Source organism: Limulus polyphemus, unplaced genomic scaffold (assembly GCF_000517525.1).
Source record: "Limulus polyphemus unplaced genomic scaffold, Limulus_polyphemus-2.1.2 Scaffold881, whole genome shotgun sequence".
Classification (NCBI taxonomy): Eukaryota; Metazoa; Arthropoda; class Merostomata; order Xiphosura; family Limulidae; genus Limulus; species Limulus polyphemus.
In genome coordinates this window covers 62,807-63,625 of record NW_013666491.1, presented here as the reverse complement: position 1 = coordinate 63,625, position 819 = coordinate 62,807, and positions in this window count along the sequence as shown.

Genomic DNA, 819 nt, shown 5'->3' with positions numbered 1-819 from the left:
TAGTCTACATCTACTGGCATTTTCTGATTTGTTAGCACCTCTCGATATTTATCACATTCTCCAATCACCACTGGAACTGTTGACCTGTTTGATAACTTGAACTGACCATCAGTCACGAATTGTTTAATCATGGAAATGGAACTTCCTTCTTATTGTCAATCTGATATGTTGTCTTTATTCTGTTTCTTTTGGCAGCAACATCCATAGTGACAGTCGCTCTTTTCTTGTTTCTTGCTAGCACCCTCCTTGTAAGTAATTCCAGGTGCCTTATTTTGAGATTTCAGCTACTGCTTGTAGGTGACAGACTTGCATTTTCTCACAATGTATCCCAATTTATAATAGACATAGCATCTCTTTGCTTTTTGTTGAGATTTCTGCACTCACTCACAATGAGCCCCATTTTAAAACAAGCATTACATCTCTTCTACCTTATGTCTGCTGACTTCTTGTCGCCTTTGGTGGCATCCTGCTTCTGGTCAGCCACCCTTGGTTACGACTTTAACTGGTTATTATTGGACTTGCCACTTATACTCCCTCCATGGGGTTTGATATTGTTACGACAGCGGAGGTCACGTGACGTTAGTAACACGTAACGCGCTTCTAGAACGTTCATGAAGCCTCGGGAGGTTACTAGATTTCGGTATTCTTGTACATATAACACAGTAAAGACGTGACTGCAACAATGGGTAATTGAACTGCGGGCAGAGAAAAAGACATATTGTTTAGTCGAGCACGTGAGGCGTTCGTTGTGAATTATAGCGTTTGTTATAGCGTGACTGTGAAAATTAAGTGCATTGCAAAGTTGTATTCAGAAAGAAT